At 35.2% G+C, this 23,938-nt stretch overlaps 3 protein-coding genes across 3 annotated transcripts in view; all 3 read right to left on the bottom strand.

Annotated features, from left to right (window-relative positions):
* Nucleotides 1-4,315, bottom strand: part of LOC127797976 (uncharacterized) — a 40,775-nt gene extending 36,460 nt beyond the window's left edge. The window contains exon 1 of the mRNA XM_052331223.1: nt 4,289-4,315. The gene's annotated coding sequence lies outside the window, so the exon portion shown is untranslated. The remainder of the gene's footprint in view (nt 1-4,288) is intronic.
* Nucleotides 1-23,938, bottom strand: part of LOC127797979 (uncharacterized) — a 61,832-nt gene that overhangs the window by 11,099 nt on the left and 26,795 nt on the right. The window lies entirely within an intron of this gene.
* The window catches only part of LOC127797980 (uncharacterized), a 78,197-nt gene that overhangs the window by 41,989 nt on the left and 12,270 nt on the right, over nt 1-23,938 (bottom strand). The window lies entirely within an intron of this gene.

The following is a 23,938-nucleotide window of genomic DNA, read 5'->3' as shown; positions in this document are numbered from 1 at the left end:
CTTGAGACGCTTCAACATGCAAGACTGTAAGTCAATTTCTACCCCACTTCCTATTAATTTCAAGTTATCCTCCAGTATGAATCCTAGCACTAAAGAAGAGATGATGGAGATGTCTCGAGTACTATATGCATTAGCAGTGAGAAGTTAATGTTTACTATGATTTGTACAAGACCAGACATTGCACATGCAGTAGGAGTAGTTAGTCGGTATATGGTGAATCCTAGTAGAGAGTATTTGAACGCTATGAAAAGAGTCCTAAGATACATAAAAGGGACCATAGATGTTGCATTGTGTTATGGATGATCAGACTTTATTGTGAGATGATATGTTGACTCAAATTATGTAGGTGATCTTGACAAAAGCAAATCCACCATAGGTTATGTGTTTGTATTTGCATAAGGAGTTGTAAATTGGATTTCAAAACTGTAGTCAATTGTGGCTACGCCAACAACAGAAGTAGAATATGTAGCAGCTACATAAGCTAATAAAGAAGTTGAAGATGATATTGGAGGAACTTGAGCATGAACATGAGAATATTTCTCTATTTTGTGACAGTCAGAGTGCTTTACATATTGCAAGGAATCCAGCATTTCATTCAAAGATAAAATACATTCGAATTCAATACCACTTCGTTCGTGAGAAAGTGGAAGAAAGAATCATGGATATGCAAAAAATTCATAAAAAAAAACAACTTAACAAATTTCATGACTAAAGCAGTCAATACTAATAAGTTTGTTTGATATCGATCCTATAATGGCCTAGCAAAGATATAAGTAACAGGGAATGGCAAGAAAGAAAAAATTGTTGTGTGAAGATTGATTGATGCTCAATCAAATATTCAAGTGGGAGATTGTTGTGCCCAAATATCAAAAATTGCAGCTGCACATATATAATATTATAAATATTGTTCTGGAGAGAAGAATTGGAGGCAGCGAAATTGAAAAGAGAAGATGTGCACTTGGATAGCTTTGAATAAGTTGTCCATGCGGTGCCACCCTTGTTGGCAACGTGTTTTAAACATGTAAGAGAGGCCTATAAATTGGCCTCTCCAACTCATTTGTTAAGTATCCCAATAATCCACTGTTAGAGAGAAAAATAGAGTTAGAAAGAATTATTAAGAGTTTTTTTTTTTTAAGAGAGATTGTTGGTGTTATTTTATTGTGATTTAGAGGGAAAATTCTTATTATTTTTCATAGTGAATTTTTTTATTCTTACCCATAGTTCTTACCCTAATTTGTTTGGAAATTTTTCATATAAATTCGTATGTCTAATTTTCTACACTATTATTATTTATTTAAAATTATCAGTTACGACTCTAATCTAATGTTATTTCTCAACACAAAGAAGAACTTGCCAGGATAATCAACAGTATTAACTACTGTTAAAGTTCAAATAGTGTTGAACTTTAAGCTCCCATTGCGATCGAATCTAAGAGTTACATATACTTGCCAGAAAAACCAAGTTCATAAAGAACACAAGATACCATCCCTTTCCCATTTTACTTCGTCATTCATCCACCCAAAATAATGATTTCCTTAAGCCCCAATTCAGAACAAAAAGATCAGAATTCGATTTATTCCCCCCCTTTCTCGGTCTGATTTCAGTCAGAATGTTCAAAATGGGCAAATCAGCTGAACATGGAAATTAGAAAAAGAAGAAAGTACTTGGTTTTTTTTTTTTTCATGATTTCAGTTCATTTATCAATCTTTCAGGCAAACCTAACACGTATATGATTTCCATTTAGTATACTGACATGTATGAAGCTACAGGTTTTGGGAAATTCAAGAGCAAAAGAAGAGAGAAGAGTTTCGGTTTCATGAACCCAGAAGATATTTTCATTTTCTGGAAAAGCTCCAGGAAAATGTCTCTATTTTCTGGGGAAAAAAGCTTGTGGAAATATCTTTTACCAGTTGGAGAGTACATCATCTGCACCATTCTTCCATCGAAGAAATGGAATAAAAGGAGCACTCAGATGATAATACAAGAATGAACCACAGAGAAAAGTCAATCCAGCAAGTCTTTGGGAAAAATGAAAAAAAGAATTAAAAGAAAAATATTTGTCAGAACGTCTCAATCGATCAACATACAATTTCTATCACCCAGCTGTAGATCAATAGATCATGTTTAAAGTTTACACAACATTAAGAAGCCAGAAAAAGATCTTCATATCATATATATTCATTTTGTTTGAGACGCACAAACAGTTGGGTTTTCTCAGGAAGAAGATGGGGGTGATATCTTACCAATTGTAGGAGTTGGAGGAAATGCCACAACTCTTCTTGAATCAACAAGCAAAGATCTATGTTGATGTAGTTTACAGAGAGCAGTAACCAGCAAGCAAAGAACTAGATTGATGTGTGCGCGCTGTGTGCATATATATAGAGTGACAGAGAGAGAGAAGGGCCAGGTCAATAGAAGAGATTAAATGAACCAACCAGTGGAAAAAGAGTAGATAGAAGAGAGAGAGAGAGAGGAAGCGGTGGGGGGCGGGCGGGGGCGGCGCGGGAGGGCCAGGTCAATACAAGTCAACCCACTGGTGGAAAAATAAAAGTATAATCTAGTATAAATTTTGCTCAAATATATTTTTTAGTTATTTTTATATTTTGATAATTATTTATTTTTTTATTTTTTTAATTACACTCTTAAAATTATATTTTTAAGTGAATTTAATTTTTATAATTTAATATTTTTTCTACAACTTAAATTTTTTATTATATCGATTATATGCTTAAATTTATATTTTTAAGTTAATTTAATTTTTATATTTTAATATAAATAAAATATAATATGTATTTTATTATTTTATATCTAAAAATATAAATATTAAATTAACTCCCATTGTGATTAAAGTTGATTTTCCACAAAGTGATGAAAAAAAATGTCAAAGAAGAACTTGCCAGGAAAATCAATAATGTTAACTACTGTTTACGCTCCCATTGTGATCAAATCTAAGAGTTACAGATACTTGCCAGAAAAAATAAGTTCATAAAGAACACAAGATACTAACCCTTTCCCATTTTACTTTGTCATTCATCCACCCAAAAAAGAATCAATAATGATCTCCTTAAGCCCCAATTCAGAACAGAAAGATCAGAATTCGATTTATTTCTCCCTTTCTGGATTTCAGCCAGAATGTTCAAAATGGACAAATCAGCTGAACATGGAAATTAGAAAAAAGAAGAAAGTACAGGTTTTGGGATATTCAAGAGCAAAAGAAGAGAGAAGAGTTTCAGTTTCATGAACCCAGAAGATATTTTCATTTTCTGGAAAAGCTCCAGGAAAAGGTCTCTATTTTCTGGGGAAAAAAGCTTGTGGAAATATCTTTCCAGTTGGAGAGTAAATTAACTCCCATTGTGATTAAAGTTGATTTTCCACAAAGTGATGAAAAGAAATGTCAAAGAAGAACTTGCCAGGAAAATCAATAATGTTAACTACTATTTAAGCTCCCATTGTGATCAAATCTAAGAGGTACAGATACAGATACTTGCCAGAAAAAACAAGTTCATAAAGAACACAAGATACTAACCCTTTCCCATTTTACTTTGTCATTCATCCACCCAAAAAAGAATCAATAATGATCTCCTTAAGCACCAATTCAGAACAGAAAGATCAGAATTCGATTTATTTCCCCGTTTCTCTGTCTGATTTCAGCCAGAATGTTTAAAATGGACAAATCAGCTGAACATGGAAATTAGAAAAAAGAAGAAAGTACTTGGTTTTTTTTATTTTTTTCATGATTTCTGTTCATTCATCAATCTTTCAGGCAAACCTAACACTTATATGATTTCTATTCAGTATATTGACATGTAAGAAGCTACAGGTTTTGGGATATTCAAGAGCAAAAGAAGAGAGAAGAGTTTCAGTTTCATGAACCCAGAAGATATTTTCATTTTCTGGAAAAGCTCCAGGAAAAGGTCTCTATTTTCTGGGGAAAAAAGCTTGTGGAAATTACCAGTTGGAGAGTATATCATCTGCACCATTCTTCCATCGAAGAAATGGAATAAAAGGAGCACTCAGATGACAATACAAGAATGAACCACAGAGAAAAGTCAGTCCAGCAAGTCTTTGGGAAAAATGAAAAAAAGAATTAAAAGAAAAATATTTGTCAGAACGTCTCAATCGATCAACATACAATTTCTATCACCCAGCTGTAGATCAATAGATCATGTTTAAAGTTTACACAACATTAAGAAGCCAGAAAAAGATCTTCATATCATATATATTCATTTTGTTTGAGACGCACAAACAGTTGGGTTTTCTCAGGAAGAAGATGGGGGTGATATCTTACCAATTGTAGGAGTTGGAGGAAATGCCACAACTCTTCTTATAAAATCAACACGCAAAGATCTATGTTGATGTTGTTCACAGCGAGCTTGAACCATCTCTCTCTCTCTCTCTCTCTCTTCTATCTACCCTTTTTCCATCTCTCTCTCTCTCTTCTATCTACCCTTTTTCATCTACCCTCTTTTTCCATCTCTCTCTCTCTTCCATCGGTTGGTTCATTAGTCTCTTCTATTGACCTGACCCTTCTCTCTCTCTACCGGTGGAAAAATAAAAGTATAATCTAGTATGAATCTTGGTTAAATATATATTTTTATTTATTTTTTTAAATTACACTCTTAAATTTATATTTTTAAGTTAATTTAATTTTTATAATTTGACAATTTTTTTCGTGTAACAATTTAAACTTTTTATTATATCGATTATACCCCTAAACTTATATTTTTAAGTCAATTTAACTTTTATATTTTAACATGAATAGAATGTGATATGTATTTTATTTTTTTTTATATATAAAAATACAGGTGTTAAATTAATTTAAAAATATAAGTTCAAGAATATAATCAAAATAACAAAAAGTTTAAATTATTATAAGAAAAAAAAAGTCAAAATAAAAAAGTTAAATTAATTTAAAAATCAGATTGATGAGTGTAATTGAAATAATGAAAATTTGAAGTGATTAGACAAAAAAAAACGTAAAATCATAAGAGCAAAAATATGAATTTGAGCTTCAATTTTTGGAATTAAAGTTTGTTAGGGTTTAGGATCGAAAACAAAATACAGTCAAACCATCAAGTACATGAATGAACACAAAAGATGTATATGAAAAATCCAAATTGGGGGTATACCCACTTTAAACAAAAGATTCAACTCGAAAGATTGGGTCCAAGTCTAGGTACACCGTTCATTGAAAACTACCACTAATCTTAAATTCAATCGTTTACATGAGATGATCATAATTATTTATCATACAAGAATCCAATTATCACATGGCATGCTCATGGTCTTTCGTCAACTTTATAGTGCACCTATACGAAGTCATGAATTTCAAGAATAAGGTATTGTTGCGCCATAGAATTTTCAAGCGTTCACCTAGAGGTATTTTGGTTAGTAGACCTAAGCGAGTGAATCCCAAAAGTGGTCCTGACCCGAGACACATTTCCCAAGAAGAAACCTAATCAAATAACTAAAGAACCAAGATTATGGCAAAAGAGTGAATATGCTAAGTTTGAGGGTTCAAAGGGTCCAAGGCATAATGGGGAATAAAAGGAAGAAGTAGAAGACAAAGGCAATGGGTTGTGGCATTTTCTAGAAGCTCTCTCCTTACAAGGTCTCTCCGAGAGAGATTTTTCTCTCTCGAAAAGGATTCTTCCTCTTAGCAAGAAGACCAACTCTCGGTAGCTTCACTCGGCAAGGCAAGGCCGCCTCTTGGTGGCCATGGCAGTTCTCTCGGGAAGGGCTGCACGCCTTTTGGTGGCCTCAGCCCTCATCTCAGCAAGGCGGCCAAAGTCTCTCAAAGAGAGCCTTCTCTTTCCGCAACAATTTCTCGAAAGGGAGCAGCGTACTTTCGGCCATGGCTGCAATCTCTCAGTGACTCTCGATGGCGGCTATAACCCTTTCGGTAAGCAGTTGCATTTGTTCTTGGAGGACCTTCTCTCGACGAAACCTCCCCTCAGTGACCCTCCCAGAACAGAGAGGTCTCTCGAAGAGACCTCTTGCCATGGTCTTTACAGAAGCTTCTTCCCAATACCTTATAGAAGCTTTTTCCCGAGACCTCCCAACGAGATGCGCTCCGAGGTCTATCGAGAAAAGCTATTTTCAACCCTCTCTTTCTCTCCCTCACCTTCTCTGTGTGCAAAGCATATATATCATGTATTCACGTGGTGACAAAGAGATGACTTTATGGGTTGGCTTTGTTATTAATATTCTAAGGCACTTATAAAGTATGTCTCTAAGTGCCCAGTGGGCCCCGCAATGTAATTCGGATAACGCTAGGTGAACATAAAAGTGGACAAAAAGTTGAACAACTCTAATAAAATTATAATATTGCATTTGATTGTAATGATAAAATTTTAGTGGAAAGAAAATAAATTCCAGAGAATTGAATTTTTGAGAAAATGAATTCTTGAAAATTAGAAATTTAAACTGTTTGATTGGTATAATTTTCTACTTAAAAAATGATGTTGAATTCCAGGGAATTGAATTTCTGAGAAAATGAATTCTTAAAAATTAGAAATTTAAACTGTTTGATTGGTATAATTTTCTACTTAAAAAATAATGTTAATTTCCATCATTTAGTATTTGATTGGTAATATTTTTAATAAAATTTGGTCATTTTCCTGACATTTCGTATTTGATAGATATTATTTTCTATGGAAAATGACACGTTTTCCATGGAATTCAATGGTGAAATTGTATTAAAAAATATTAAAAATTAAAATAATAATCTATTTTAAGTTAACTAAATCATTTTATCAGATAAATCAAACCACAAAATTAAAAAAAATTGGTTTTCCAAACTTATATATATACACACATACGTGTATATATATATACACAATCACACGTACAAATATACACATATTTGCATACCGTGACAGATATATACACATTGACCCGCCGCTGCCTCCTGCTCACCCATTTATCGCCGCTAACTCACTCACCCTCTCTCGTTGCCTCTATCTTTCTCGCTCGCTTGCCCTCCCTCTCGTTTGCACACAAATACACATATATATATATACGCACACATACATATATATATATACATACGCCATCTCTCTCGTTGCCTCTCTACTTACCCACCCATCGCCGCTGACCCACTCGCTCGCTCGCCCTCTTTCTCGTTGCCTCCCCATTTACCCACCCGTCGCCGCTGACCCACTCGCTTGCTTGCCCTCTCTCTCGTTGCTCCTCTCTCTCTAGCTCGGTCGCCTTCCCTCTCGTTTGCTCTCTGTCCCTCTCTCGCTGCAGCTTCCAAGCAAGTTGGAGGGTGTAACAGCCCGCCTTACACGGGCGCGTCACTATAAGGGAATCATTAGGAATTTTTTTTTCCAAGTCTGTCACACGCGGCGCCATGAGAACAATCTTCACATGCAGATGAAACACTCGTCGCATACAATGGCCGGCACTCGCGGTGATTTCAAGAGCAATCTTCACATGCAGGTAAAAATCTCGAGAACCCTAGTCTTACTCATTTAATTGGCAAGATCAATAAACTTAAAACTAAACGAGTCATAATATAACACAGCGGAATAATTAACATCAAAATATCGTGGCCTATCACGAGTTTCATACAAGGTATTCCCACACCGAACACGTGTTACAACGTTACAAAATGGTAACAGCAGTATCATATAACCATTCGTACATATACCAAAATAAATACTGACATCTACAAAATGGTACAATGCCTATCAACTAAATACCGTCGGCCCCACCGGCCATGTCCTTGACCTCACAACAGTCCCTGGCTGGAACATTGAATGTTCCAGGGGCATAACCCAGGTTAGATGATAAAACATCCAAGTGATGGCATGAAACAGTTACATAATGCATGAAAATCATACGAGCATGGAATACACAGACAAATGACAACATACAAATATGTCTAACTGGAGAAATCTCCCTGACATACCCAACCTCCTTTGGAAAATTCATTCCACTCACCGTTGGGGTTAACCTTGCCGCAACATACTTAATCCCTTGAGTGCCCTATCGTCTCACTCGTTCACTAGGATTAACCTTGTCCCAATCTCAAGAAGACCCCATCCCATCCCACACGGACACAACACCGACACGAATACCAATACCCCAATGATATGAAAATCACACGTCATGCGCCGACTCTTTTATAAGTAAAATCAGTTGATGCAATATACCACATGTTCAATATGCAAATAATACCATAAATACATAAGTAAAACGCCCTTGCAAAACAACTCAAATTCTAGAGGGTAAAACCACTCGCTAGAACTGGTCCAATTGCATGTAACCTAAGTTCGGGAGGGTAAAACCGCTCACCTAAGCCCACTATACACACTCCAACACATTTTCAAGATAATGTAAGATTAGAATCAAACCACTCACCTCAATTCGGAAAAGTTTGATTTTCGCCTCAAAAAATGTGCCTTGTCTCGAAAATCATGCAATCCTTCTTTCTAACACACCAATCGTCTCCTATTCACCATTAGGACATTGGAAATCAATATTTTTATTTTTTCCTTAATTTTTCCTATTTTCTCCTATTTTTCAAACATTTATTCCTCTCGAAAAATCATAATAAATACTAAACACCCATTTTTCCTAAATATTTTTGCATAAACCATCCTAAAATAATTTTATAAAAAATATAAAATTAAAATCAAACAAAACCTAGGCTTTACGCGCCCATACACGCTGGCGTGTGGGTGCGGCTAGAGTTCGGCTGCCTTCTCCGATTTTCTTCTTTGGCCACGGTGGTTTTCCGACGATTTTCTTTAGCCAAAACAACTATGGGGCCTTGAAGGTCTCGATGAGGCAACCTCAATGGACCCTTCACCCATCGAAAAAAGTCACCGAAAGGCTGTTTAAAACCCGATTACAAGTTCCGGTCCGACGGCCCTTGCTTTTCCGGCCAACTCACTGAAACCCTAGCAAACGTAGATGAAACTCTTCGAAACTCTCCAGAAATGATCCTTATGACTCAAAGAACAAAAGCCCTCTAATCAATTTGCTCGATTCTTGCAACATGAGAAATTTCACCCAATTGTGTTTCAAAACTTTCGGCTAATGACCCCTTTTTATACTTGTTTTTGACCCGATTCCCTACCATAGCTTGCTCGTTCTTATCACTTAAGCCCAAATCTAGCCTCCAAACCAATTGAAAAGCTCCAAATCACGAGTTATAGCCTTCAAAAAATTTGGCCCATCGACAGTCACCTCTGCCATTAATACCGGTCATTTCGCTGCATTTTCCGACCAATAGCAACCTTTAATGGTTTCATCATCGCCTAAAGACTATCCTAGAGTCTCCGGGCGACCTTCTCGACGCCTCAAAGGCGGCTGCCAGCGGCCACAGGAGGTCGGTCGGATTCAAACCTTGCAATTTTCAAAATTTGTAGTTTTGCCCCCCAAGTAATTTCTAACAGCATTTTCTCCCTATCCATGGTACCCCTAAACTTTTTGTTAATTCCTTGACTACCCACAAGTTCTATATTTTTCATTTCCCTTAGAAATTTCTAAAAAATTCGTCATTTCGACCTCCCTCGATATTTTTCCAAAATCTGCACTTTTGCCCGGATGCCCCTAATCACGAGTTTTTGACCTCAAACCTTCGAAAATCTCTTAATTTTGTCGAATATCGCTTACTTGAACAATTTTACCTTCATTGGCTTGCTTGACATAGTCTCTCATCCTTCGGTTTCATTTTGAATAATGCACGTAGGCCCGAAACTATAATAAATACCAATTTTGACCCCGTAACTTCCGTAAACACTTTTAATATTAAACATTGAGTATTACAAAGGGGATGAAGACGGGAGCACAGTGAGTTGCTGCTCCAATTGCCTGGAAAATCAGAGCTCCTCCCCCCCATGGAATTTGTTTTCCATGATTTGAAGGAAAAGACTATCACGTGACAAGAAATAGGAAAATGAGTTCCTTGGAAAAATTTTGCTATCAAACACTACACAAATGGAAAATTGGGTGGAATAAATGTATTTTTCGAGGAAAAAAATGGCTATCAAATGCGGCCTTAATTTAAAAGATATTTTCACTATCACCTATCTCTCAAAACCACCATTTCAAACCTACTTTTTTTACTCTTATCTCTCATTCTCTCTTTCTCTTTCACTTTCACTCTCTCTTAAAACCACCATCTATCCCCCACTCTTTCTCTCAAACCCACCCTGCAGGTTGTAATGTATGCCCCCTACATTGCTCTTGCACCATCGTTATCGCCCGCCAACACCGCGAGCATTACCCATTATCACCCCCCTTGCTCTCACAGTTGTCTCCCCTATTAACGCCACACACATTACCCGTCATTATCGTCACCCCCACTATTGACCATTGACCACCGTCGCCCCCCCTTCACACCCCTGCTCCGACGGACATCACCGGTCCATCCCACCAGCCGCTTGCACAACACCACCTTCGCTCGCCCCACCCCTTCCGTCGCCCACATAAGCCCTCCACCCTCACCCGTTGCTCCACCGAGTCGCCCTCCGCAGATGCATTTATATATTTATATCTTTTTATTTTTTTGCTTTAACTTTTCTATTTTCTTCTATTATTTTTTTTATCTGGTGATAATATAATTTGGTTGTGAAAGTGAAAAATTAAGAATAGATGATGATTTTAGTTTTTGTAATTCTAAAAATGAAAAATTTGTTATTTGAGTGTAAATTTAGTCCTTGAAATTTTTTTCAAATTTATGTAATTAATTTTATATTGTAAAATTTATGTAATATAATTAATTTTTCATGCTGAGATTTTCAAATTCCAATCCCCCTAACCCAAAGAAATCATTCTAATCCATTACTTACTATCATGCATAATCACAAAAACAAATCTAACACTTTTCAGCATCTTCTTGCTTCAGTAATGCCTCTTTTCCCAACTATAATCAACTTTAGTTGTTTTTCACATTCATCTCACCTTGAGCCAATGTAGGCAAGCAAAAAATTTTACAACATCCTTAGGGACTAAAATACAGGGACAAGAAAGCTCCACTTTGTGAGGATCAAAAAAAGGTTTTCCTTACGTGTAACATTTATTTACTATCGTGTTGCAAATAAGTCGTTTAGCCAACTCAAATATGTTATTAATTTTTTTTAAATAAATTCAGTTTCAAACTTTGTTTCATACTTGAAACGTCATAGTCTACAAATGTGATGTAATACACCAAAAACTCTGCTTTCGTCCCAATAGTCTTAATCAGTTCATTCTTTCATTTATCTTGACCAGGTTTGATCTCCTGCCCGCATCGGGCAAGATAAGAAATGCCCGATGCGGACGTGTCACTCCCCCCACCCCCACCTGCCCCTTGAAACCCCCCTCATCCCCACATGCATGCATGCATATATACATATAATTTTATATTTTTTTAAATATTATTATCTAAATAAATTATTAATTCTAGTTTATTCAATTAAAGTGATAGTTACTTTAATAATTTATATTTTATTTATTTTTTTAATCAAAATAGAATTTATACATATTTTATATTTTTTTAACTATGTCTGTCAGATAAAAATGTAATCGAATCAATCAAATTATTCAAATTGAATAGACCATTTTTTTTCTAAAATCGAATCAATTCAATTGAAAAATGCTCAAATCAAACAGATTAAAAAATTTAAAAAATTAAAAATATTGAATCGTTTATGTTGTCAGACACTTACTTAGTCCAATCAATAACAGATTTAAAACCCTCCCTAATTAGATCCCATATTTCGACCCCTTTCAAATTAAATCACGTCAGACCCCTCTAAATAACTTGATCGATTCAGTTACACTCTTATTTGACAAACACAACTAAAAAAGACATAAAATATGTATAAATTCTGTTATAATTAAAAAAATAAATAAATTATTTCTTATGGTTATAATTACAATTATTAAAGTAATTATAATTTTAATTGAACAAACTAGAATTAATAATTTATTTAGATAATAATTTATAATAATATTTTAAAATATATAAAATTATATGTATCTATGTAGGGATGCTTGGGGGTTGGGGGTGAGAATGACCTGTACTGGGCGCCACAGGAGAGTGGGTGAAAATGGGGGGGGGGGGGGATGGGGGGTTGGTTGTTGATTAGTGGTTAATTTTGTAGAAATTTTGTTATAATTATACCCTTCTTTTGATCTTAAAAATGGTTTAAATTAGATATTAATATATATTTTATGGTTATATGCAAGTTTAAATTGAAAAATGAATGAAATGAAATTTTAAAGTAAAATTTAATAATAATAATAATAATAATAATATATAAAATTATATATAATACATATACATGATTATATGCATGTATATAATACATATATATAATATATAATTTATTAATAACATTAAATTATTTTTTTTAGGCATGAAGAATTCAAGCCCAAGAAGACTTAAAGTCCATGAAGAATTCAAATCCATGAAGAAATCAAACCCATGAAGAAATCAAGCTCATAAAAAATTAAAATCCATGAAAAATTCAAACCTATGAAGAATTCAAGCCCATGAAGAATTAAGGCCCAATTTGAGCAACCCATGAAAGATATTATTTGGAGAAGACCCAAGGATTATTTTTAATCCTAATGAAGATTAAAAAATCAATTTATAGAAATCTATTTTTATTTTTTATGTGAGAGCTTTATTAGGTGTGTTTTTTAGCTAAAATCCATTTAACTATTAGGTGGATATTATAGCTAAAATCCATTTAACTTTATGAGTGTTTTATTAGGTATGTATTTTAGCTAAAATCCATTTAATATTAGGTGTGTATTATAGCTAAAATCCATTTAACTTTAAGTGTGTGAGTGCCCATTAGATATAATTATGTTTAATTGAATAATTGAAATTGTGTGGTTTGTATTGCATCTTGTGGCCTATAAATAGCTCACTTGATTGCATTTGTAAGTGTGATTATTATTCTTGAATAAAAGTTTAGTTGTTTCCTTATAATTCTCTCTTTGAGAATTGTTCTTGTTCTTTCTCATTTTCTTTAGTACTTTCTCTTATAATCTTACTTCTTTTTTTTTTCTTCTTTTAAATTCTTATGTCATTTATTGTCTTTTAATTATTCACCGCCTAAATGGCCGGTTAATTTATGCCTTTAAATTTCTGTAATTTTAATTCTTGTCTTTTAATTATCCACCGCCTAAATGGCCGGTTAGTTTTTACTATTTTAATTCTCGTCATTTAAATTCTGTTATTTAAATTATGTCATTTAAATTCCTGTCAATTAACTTTCAAATAAAGATGAGTAGCTAAATCTAATCTTGGGTTAAGGCAAAGACAGTGTCCAACGCCAATGATTCCCAAAAAAAGCTGCGCTTTAAATAAATAACATTAATTTAAATTTCAGTATGAGTGTGTATTAATTATTGAAAAATCATTAGGTTTGGATTGGAGCGTAAGCCTAACTTAGAGCTTTCATGCCATGTATGAGAGTTACTAGAACTGGAAACGCTATCATACTCAAACCCGGATGATTAATTTAGTTATTTTGTGTATTAATTGCAATTGGATTTATGGTGGTTGCTTAAATTAGAATCCCGCATATCATGTATGGGGATTGCTTAACTTAGAACTATCATCATCTCTAATTGCATTTAATAACAAACCCTCATATCTGAAATTAAATTAATGTTGCTAATCTTTTATGCTAAAATTTGGGAATCAACGAGTTGGTACTGAAATTGTTTTAACTCAAGCACTATCCAAATTCATATTTTTACGTTTAATGTTTATTTCAATTGTTGCCTTACTTTATTATCTAGTATCTGTTATCTAAATAAAAACCATAAAAAATCATGTTATCAAACCATTTAAATGCGTGTGCGTGTGTGTGACATTCTTTTTCTTTTGTCATAAATAAATCTCTCAGTGGACGACCTGGACTCATCCAGAAAGTATAAATTTAAATTTGGACTACAACTGCACTCGTACACTGACGAGTATAAACCTCTCGCCTAAATAAAGAGAAAAATATAAAAGTTTTATTATGATTTATTTTTATTGTGTTTTAATTGCAGGGTGAGAGTGCAGTCAAATTTTGGCGCCGTTGCCGAGGAGATTAAGGCAAAAACAAAAAATAACAAAAAAAAATATAAAAAAAATAAAAGAATAAGCATCTCCTGACTCCGCCCATCACTTATTGCTTCATAGTTCATAGTTCACCTCCTCTAAGGGCAGCGCCCTTAATCCCAGTCCTTTCTGTTGTGGATTAGCATTAATAGACAGCCTTGCACTTGGAGAATGGTTGAAAGCAACAGTTGTGACAATTCATGAACTCATGGCCTTGAGAAAATTCAGACAAACAAGCGAATATTACACATACATTTATTTATTTATAGATGTTGTAGCTCTTACAGTGGGATGTGTAGAGGCTAGCGACCAGAGGAAAATAGAGCCCATATGCAACTCAGGGCCGGCCTTGAGGGTAGGCAACCAAGGCAACTGCCTTGCCCCCCGCCCAAGGTTGGTGTTGGCTTTGTTGACATAGGCCCAGCCGCCCAAGTGGCCTTCTAAATATGGGTCTATCTAAAATTAGTTTGGGCTCATTTTATGTTTAATTAATTTTAAATTAAAAAATAAATTAATGAAAAGAGATATTAAATTGATTTGATGGTGGTAGCAGGTGCACTCATCACCTGCAAGAAGAAATTTGAAAGCCCACTCATTTTTTCTGCCATTGAAGCTTTATATATATATAATATTATATGTAATAAATAAAATTTTCAGAAACGGAAAGAACTTTCATTTCTGTTTTTCTGCTGCTCGCTTGCTCCAACATCTCCTTCTCCAGTGTGTGCGTGCGAGTTGCGACGGCTCCATCCAGCATCCTCTCATCTTTTTCTTTCTTCTTATTGTATGGTAATTTTTGTTAAGCATAGTGATAATAGCACACAAACACAAGTCACACAACACAATCATTAACTATTGAGCGACATAGCAAATAACAATATTGTCAATACACAACATTAGCATTTTCAGCACACTGCACACAACACACTAGCATTTTAGGTTCTTTAGCAACAGCGGTCCGACGAGGGGTTTGAAATAAGAAAGATTATATTATATATAAAATATATATTTTTATAGTAATTTTTGTTTTGTCTCTACTCTAATCTTTACATATAATATATCTTTTATTCTATCTCTTGTCTTGTGTTCTCCTAATATTTTGTTTTGTAGGCAGATTTTAATTCAAAATTTCAATTATCAGATCTATCCAGGTTCTATTGTTTCTCAATTAAATTTGAATTTGATATTGTTTTAATTTTTATAGTTAAATTAATTTATTATGTCTACTAAAAAATATTTATCTGGAAATGAAAAAAGAAAAAAAAAAAAAACTCAAGAGTTTATTCTATCTCAAGCAGGAGCTTTAGACAAGTTTGTCACTAAAAATATTAGTAATACAATAGAAAATGAAGAGTGCGATAATTTGGCAGTAGATAAAGAGGAACAACATGAATTAGGGGATACTAAAAATAAAAATGTGTAAGAACATAAAAATGTTGATACAGAATGCTTAGGTTTCTCTTTAGATATAACTGATCCAAATAATTGGAAAAATATTGATCAAAATTTTATAGACTTGTTGGTAGAAAAAGGTCCTGTAAGAGGTAATGTAGTTGATTTTCCTAAAGATTCAAAAAATAGGCATTTTTCTTCTACATATTACATTTGTCATTTATCAAATGGTGAAAAGAGTGATAGAAAATGGTTAATCTATTCCGTTTCATTAGATAAAGTATTTTGTTTTTGTTGCAAATTATTTAAACAAGAACGAAACTATATTCAATTAGCTAATGAAGGGACAAGTGATTGGAAAAACCTTGGTTCTAAACTAAAAAGCCATGAAACAAGTAATGGGCACATGGATAACATGAGAAAATGGTTTGAATTGAAAAGACGATTACAAAATAATTTAACAATTGATAAAGTTGTGTAAGATCAAATTAACAAAGATATAAAACACTGGAGAGAAGTTTTTGCGAGAATAATTTCAATTGTTAGCTTTCTTAGTAAGAATAATTTGGCATTTCGTGGAAGTAGTGAAAAATTATATGAAGAAAATAATGAATTTTTTTTAGCTTTGATTGAAATAATCGCTGAGTTTGATCCAATTATGAAAGAACACGTTCGACGTATTCAAGAAAAGGAAATTCACTATCATTATTTGAGTCATAAAATTCAAAATGAATTCATACTCATGTTGGCAGGTGAGATAAAAAATGCAATCATTAAAACAGTTAAAGAATCAAAATATTTTTCAGTAATACTTGACTGTACACCAGATATAAGTCATGAAGAACAGATGTCTCTAATCATATGATGTGTAAATGTCTTAGCAAGTCCAGTTAAGGTAGAAGAATTTTTCTTAGGATTCCTTAAAGTAGACGATGCTTCGGGGCAAGGATTATTTGATGAATTGATAAATGCTCTACAAACACTTGAATTTGATATTGGTGACTTAAGAGGTCAAGATTATGATAATGGTTCTAATATGAAAGAAAAGCATAAAGGTGTGCAGAAAAGAGTATTAGAAGTAAATCCAAGGGCTTTTTACACTTCGTGTAGTTGTCATAGTCTTAATTTCGCACTATGTGATATGGCAAATTCTTGCATAAAGGCTAAATCATTTTTTGGAATTGTGTAATGCTTATATATATTGTTTTCATCATCTACAAAACGATGGAAAGTTTTGAAAGATAATGTGGAAGGCCTGACACTTAAGCCACTATCACAAACATGTTGGGAAAGTCGAGTTGAAAGTATTAAAGCAATCAGATTTCAAACTCCACAAATAAAAGTTGCTTTAATTCACTTGATGGAAATATGTGATGACCCTAAGGCATTTCGAGATGCTAAAAGTCTATTACATGACATTATGGATTTTGAGTTCTTATTTGGCATGGTTATTTGGTATAATATATTGTCTGCTATTAATAGAGTAAGCAAAATGTTGCAAAATAACGATATGGTCATTGATGTTGCTATAAGTCACTTGAAAGCACTAATTTCTTTTTTTGAAACCTATAGAGAAACTGGATTTGAATCTGACATGATTATTGCTAAAGAAATTGCTACTCAAATGAAAATTCAACCTATTTTTCAAGAAAAACGTATTATTCATAGAAAAAAGCAATTTGATGAAAATGTTAATGATGAGATAACACATTCAGCTGAAGAATCTTTTAGAGTTGATTATTTTTTATATATAGTTGATCAAGCTCTTTCTTCACTTAAGTGTAGGTTTGAACAACTTCAAGAATATGAAAATGTTTTTGAATTTTTATTTGATTTGAAAAAATTACATTCTACAGATGATGATTGTTTGAAGAGATCATGTGATAAATTAGAAAAATTCTTGAAATATAAGTCAGACTCAGATATTGATGGACAAGAGTTATTTTCTAAGCTAAAAGTTGTGAGATGTTTGTTAAAAGAGACCAAGAAGTCAATTTGTAACAGCCCACTTCTTCAGGGCGTGTTACGCCTTAGGAAATTTGGTCTTTTTTTTTTTTTTTTTTTATCTTTACATTATCCCGGAATTCCCTAAGACCTTATCTAGTGCGAGATATCTACACTAGAAAATAAATACAAAGCGGAAGCTGAATCGAACCTGCTCATGGTAATAATAACTCGACATGACATTCATTACAAAGTTAATTCATAAGCGTCTGACAATAAATACAATGTACATAATTCTTAAACTACTCATATTACAATATAACATGATACATTTACTCGCTTCTTGACGTCTCGCGTCACTACATATCACCAATCTCGGAATCATCTCTGCAAGTCCCGCCTGGAACGTTGAATGTTCCAGGGGAGAACCTATATTAGATGATGAATCATCTAAGTAAGGGTATATAATGTTATGTCATGTGTGTATGCAATGTCTTTCATCGTAGGTGTCAACTGCACCCCTCATGCTGCCTACCATTTTTGCGGCCCCCTCTTTTGAGACCGAAGTGTATGGGTGCACCCTTGGTAAAGCAGCGGTGCCAGTTCGTACTCTCTACGGCCATAAATGCACGTGATCGATGATATTAACATGTATTTATGCATTTCATAGTCATGTATGCAGTCTACGTGATGGATACATATCAGGGCATGTCAATATGATGAAAACATTTTCGAGGAAGTACCACTTACCTTCTAGAGCTTATCGACTACCTCGATATTCGTGCCTTGTCTCGTGCATCACCTCGATTTGCGTGCCAACCTCAAAATTTGCACAAGTCTCTTCAACTTCAACCTCAAAGTACCCTAATCACCATAATTATTTAAATAAACATTAAAACCTATTTTTTTCTATAATTTCTGGCATTTTCTATAATTTTCTCTCTATTTCTTTCTATTTTTTCCTCAATAAATATAAATTAAATATTTCTAAAATATTTTCTCAAATATTTCACTACGAAAATTCATAAAATAATATTCTTGAATTTCTAAAATTTTCTAGAAGATTTTACTTACCTTAACTCAGCATCTCCGATTTCCTTGATATGCGTGCCCTATCCTTGAAAAGCGTGCCCGGGCCTTTTTTCTCACCAAAATCTCCGGGATATTACCGAAATATCATTTCCTATTTTTGAAAAATTTTCATCCTTTTTCTTCCATTTTTTTTCCTTTTCTTTTTCCTTTCTTTTTTTTTTCTCCTCCTTCTTCTTCCTTCTTCCTCTTCCCCTTCCCGCGCAAACTACAACTTCTTCTTCTCTTTTCCTTCTTCCTTCTCTTTTCTTCTTCTTCTTCTTCTTCTTTTCCTTCTTCCTTCTCTTTTCTTCTTCCTCTTCTTTCTCCTTCCTCTGCTTCTTCTCCTTCCGCCATGGGCGCACGGCCCAGCCACCTTTCTCGGCCATTTCCGCCCACGCCGACGCCCCCCCGGGCCCACCGAACCTCGCTGCGCCACCATCTTCCCCGCGTTCGTTACTGACCGCGGCCACTTCCCCTGCCTCACATAGCTGCTTGGCTTTCTCACGGATAGCCATGGCTGCCGCGGTTGTGCGGCCATCTTTGGCTGCCTTCGGCCTCACCTTGTCGCCCTCCACCGAGGGCTGCCCCTGCTTCGTGCCACCACCTGCAACTCCTTCGAGTAGCTCGCGCGCTGCTGCTTCTCCAGCTTGCGGGTGCTCATTCGCTCGGCTGCCATGGCCGAGCTTGTTGGAAGCTTGGATGCGGTTATGGCAGCCGCCTACCGCTTCCCGACCAGCCTCTCTCCCTCTCGCGATCTCTCTCTTTTGGGCTCTCAAGCTTCTCTTGGCCTTCTCTGCTCCCAGCTCTCTGCCATGGCCGATTCGGCCATGCTTTGTAAATGGGAGATGGAAATTCAATGCCACTTCTTCCATTTCTTCAAACTCTCTCTCTCTCTCTCTATATATATATATATATACGAAGTAACTTGGGTGCTACCTATCCCTCTCGACAACCCTCTACAAATCCCTCAACCTAATTCCATCGAGCTTCCTGCTGCTTCTCAATCGGCCAAGATGGCTGCCAATTTATAGCCTTCATTGCCTTGGCCGCTACTCCATTTATACATCATATTAATTGCTTCATTACTCACTCCATACCTCTGACAAATTCTTTCCTCAATTCACGCTGCCACAATCTTCCATTTCGCAACCTAAATTTCGGCCATTAAAGCTTCACAGAAGCTTCGCGAAGCCAGCTTGCACACACGCACTATGCATATATATATATATTTATATAACTATTATATAATACACTAACATATAAGAGAAATTACATTTTTAATTCTCATAATTCATTTAATATCACTTGGGTAACTTTCTTATTAGAATCGTGCCCTCAAACATAAATTAAATTTGCATTTTAATACCGAAAATTTATAATTAATAATCCAAATCTTAGTTGAAAAGGACAATTTCATCCCAGTATCCTCACCGGGCTATTGTTTTATCCTGAAACCACTAAAGGGTTGCTCATTACGCAAAACCGGAGTCTCCCTAGGGTTCCGTTGATTTTTCGGGAGCCTCCTACAACTATTCGATTTCACAGCTTAAATGGGAGCTATATTTTAGCTGTACCGAAAATCGTTCCGAATTCGATTTCTTTCGATACCATAAATCCTATCTCGATACGTTCGTCGAGACCATATAATTTTCTTTGGACAACTTCACTCTGAGGCATTCCCTGTAGTTGATTAGGTACTTATAACTGCTATCAATTCAATTTTTCGGTATTCTAAACTCATCGGAATTACGTGGAAACTTCATACGAACATGGGGTATTACATTCTCCCCTCCTTACAAAAATTTCGTCCTCGAAATTTGCCACATGTCTTAAATCTCAAAATTTCATCATCGAAATCAACACCTGATTGATCAAATAAAGAAGATCCCACTCGAAACTTGTGAATACCAATGCACATACCAAAATCCGAATCCTTAGACTGACCATACCCATCAACCTATAGACAAGTACACTTGTCAACGATGCACACCTTTCAAATTATAATCGCATAACTCGGTCCTTGGGCCAAGAATCTCCGCTCGAGCTCCTATCTAAGTCGGTACTCACATCATCATAATGAGCCCGCGACTTTCATATCTACATTCTCAATTTTTAATCACGACATTTCTTTAATTCTGATTTCCTACAACGTCATTTATTTTGAATCAATCAATCATGCTTTGATAATTTTCCAACCTTGACACAAAGTCCCTAATCTCGATACATCTTAACTTTTATCAAATTGATCCTCAAAGAAATACTTTTATGTTATCAAATTATTTCGCGTACCCTTAGATCCAAAAACATAAAAAATATACATCATCATATATCCTTGAAACTAGCTATGCCTTACCTTAGGTCATCTCAAACTTAATCGTTGTTTAATTTTTACTTGTGCTAATCTATTCGAGATTTCTATTGTTTACTCATTCTTGTAGGTATTCATCTCTCGATATAATCTCAAGTTTCTACCAATTGACCACAATTATCTTCTGATCATGTACAATTTTCTCAAGAAATCTTTATTAATAGATTCTATCTGTCTCCAAAACTTTGACCGAAATTTTAACGTTGTCTTCCAAGTCTAGCAATACTAATTTCTTTGCATCGCTTGTTCCGTTGTTACTTGATCGCCAAACTAATAACTCCTCGAACTTTTCGAAGTGATCCTCAAATAACATTCTATATTATCAAATTAATCATTTAATCCTCAAATTACTCTTCTAGTAATAACATTTTATGTCAACTAACTTTAATCATGCTCGATCCTTTTTTTTTTTTGGAGCTACTTACTCAAGTTACTGACTTTTGCTTGAACCAACCTCTACTCAAAACAATTGGTTCGTCTCTCGAAACCTACTGGGATATCTGACCTTTCAGAACTTTCAATCCTCGACCTTGACTTCACGTTCCCGACACAGAGCCTCATGCTCTTATCATTTCTTTCTCGATTGGCTCACAACTTAGCAAGCAAGTCTCAGTCCCAACATCTATCGCGGCGTTCCCTAACATTTTCTCATGCGTCTTCCTATCTGAGGAGTACACTAATATATCCCCGATTACCATGTGACTTCAATGCAAATGGTACTTTGATCAAATCATCAAATCATAATTCCATTTCTAATTTTCGAAATGTCTCATCACTCGGTTGCACATCAATCGCAATTACCCCAGCCTCTTGCAACTGTTTATAATTTATCAAATTTGAGGTAAAGATATCGACTCTTAATTATCACCTCTTTCAAAGCTTAATAATTTTATGTCCTCATTCAAGCTACTTATAACTAAGCATCTAATAACCTCAAGTTATTTATTGGCAATTAAGAAATAATCCTATTAAATCTTCTGAGAATACCTCATGGTTTTTTTTTTTTACTCACTGACATCATTTTAATCATCGCCTAGCTACACATCCTCGATTTGCCCACCAGGAATATCTTAGACTAATCGTCTAGCCTAACAGGACCTTTATTCTTTAAAATCAAAAATTCTAGATCTCCAATAAATTTTGATCTATTAAGAACGCGACATTTCCTACTATAATCTGACATCTTGGCACACTTGCCATTACTTGTCTCTCTCAAGCATGCCAAAGACTCTCAAAGACATATATCCGTAACCATCTCGCTAACTAGAGTGGGTAAGTACCCACGTCTCCCATGGTACTCCAATTCCTAGGAAATTCCTCAAAAATCTGAAATCGATTCATCTTTGAAGATCTCTATTCAGATCACGTTACCTGGTTCCAAAAACTCGCAAGAACTCTTTACCGAATGATACTTTAAACCTCAAATAACGATTTAGGTCCAGATACCGATGCACAAGGCATAACTTATTTGCGAGTCTTCTCTTACAGACTTTCGAATGCTCAAACCCACTTAGCACATCGAACCGTACTCACAACCTCTGTTGGTTAGATCTTCTTATCATTAGGGTCGATACGACCTATTAAGCAACTCTTTCATTTTTCGATACTCGAACTCTATTCAAACCGATGTTGCTAAGGCCTTGAACTGGTCATAGTCTCGTTTACCAAGAATTCACTGACTCTCGCATTTTGATCTTTAGATCCAACTGACTACCGACACACGACCATCTATGACCCTACTGTCATACTAGATACCGAGGTATTCTATTCCTCGAGCCTTGCACTGTTCGTTATGTCACCCATTCTCAAGAGGACTGCGAATCCCGATACAATTCTTTAAACACGACACTCGATTCATATTCAATCCATTTCATTTCGGGCTGATTCTATGGCCTCAATCAATCACAGCTAGTGGTACACTTCGTTCTTAGACCATTGGGACTTAGACCCATCCAAGGTACAGACCCTACTGAGCTGTCCTAGATCTTCATCATCTGGTCATCTCCCAAGCAGTCTGCTATAATGTTCTGATCGACGGGCTTCCCGTGCAAGCCATCTATCAACTATTTACACGTGGGTCCCTAAATCCATATCTGTCACTGTGAACACTAAACCAGTAGTGCCGTCACACTGCTAGGGTTCCCTATCCCGTCTCTACAACAGTTGTACCACCGCTAGCTTGATGTAACTCATATGCCATCACTTGGCCATTTTCGGCCTCTTGTTTGACCCAATTCGTTGGATCCCTAATCTTTGCATCTCATTACTAAATGATCCTCGGAAATACTAGGCCATGTCATATCAAATTAATCATCCATGATTCGATCATCCTTGATAACTATAATTATCCTATCATATCTTACAACGATTTCGACTAATTACTTCAAATTAACAATCTTTGAATCTCTCGAACCCATAATCATGATTATCGAGTCAACCTTTCACTCGAATCATATCATCGGATCCTAATTTCAATAGCTAGATCATTGTACTAGCTTCCATTAGGCTTTTACAATTCACCGAGAATAGTAATCGTATACTGGAATAGTGTCTGTACATGAATAGTATACTAGGTAAGTTCCCAGGAAAGAGAGGTGGGTCACAAATAAACACACTTAAATACCAAGTCTTTCCTTAGCCAGAACTTGCCTAGACATGCACTTCCACTACTTGACACTGAAAACCAGTAAGCTCTAAGCCTTCAACCGACAATTCCTGAATCTCCTAAATAGGGATTTCGTCTTACGAACCCTTATATATTTTCCCTAAGCTTCCTCTTGGGGTTCCTACTAACTGGTTCCATCAATACCGGATACCCTTAAGTCTCCAAATTGATATTCCTTAATCTTCAAATAGGTTTTAATTCTGATTTAAACTAAATCCGAGTCACTTAGGGTTTCCACTACTCTTAAGCTCTGATACCAACTGTAACAGCCCACTTCTTCAGGGCGTGTTACGCCTTAGGAAATTTGGTCTTTTTTTTTTTTTTTTTTTATCTTTACATTATCCCGGAATTCCCTAAGACCTTATCTGGTGCGAGATATCTACACTAGAAAATAAATACAAAGCGGAAGCTGAATCGAACCTGCTCATGGTAATAA

This window comes from Diospyros lotus, chromosome 3 (genome assembly GCF_014633365.1).
Source record: "Diospyros lotus cultivar Yz01 chromosome 3, ASM1463336v1, whole genome shotgun sequence".
Lineage (NCBI taxonomy): Eukaryota > Viridiplantae > Streptophyta > Magnoliopsida > Ericales > Ebenaceae > Diospyros > Diospyros lotus.
Note: the sequence above shows the minus strand (reverse complement) of the source record. Positions and strands in the feature narration are given on the sequence as shown.